Source organism: Eimeria mitis, genomic scaffold (genome assembly GCF_000499745.2).
Source record: "Eimeria mitis Houghton genomic scaffold, Emh_scaff1015, whole genome shotgun sequence".
Classification (NCBI taxonomy): Eukaryota; Apicomplexa; class Conoidasida; order Eucoccidiorida; family Eimeriidae; genus Eimeria; species Eimeria mitis.
Genome location: NW_013567093.1, coordinates 1 through 267, shown reverse-complemented (window position 1 = coordinate 267; position 267 = coordinate 1).

Genomic DNA, 267 nt, shown 5'->3' with positions numbered 1-267 from the left:
GCAGCAGCGACAAAACCCGAAAAGCAAAATTCCCTATCTGCTGCTCTACGACGCGTGCAGCAGCAGCAAGGGCAACGATACGGCACAACAAACATTAAGGGGTTGAGACAGGGAAGTGATGTCTGCTGCTACCTGTTGCTGTTGCTGCAGTTTTTGCTGCTGCAGCTGCTGCTGCAGCTGCAGCTGCAACTGCTGCTGCTGCTGCTGCTGCTTATCTCTTATTTTCTCCTACTCACTCTGTCGGCTCCAAGTGTACGTAGAGCTGCT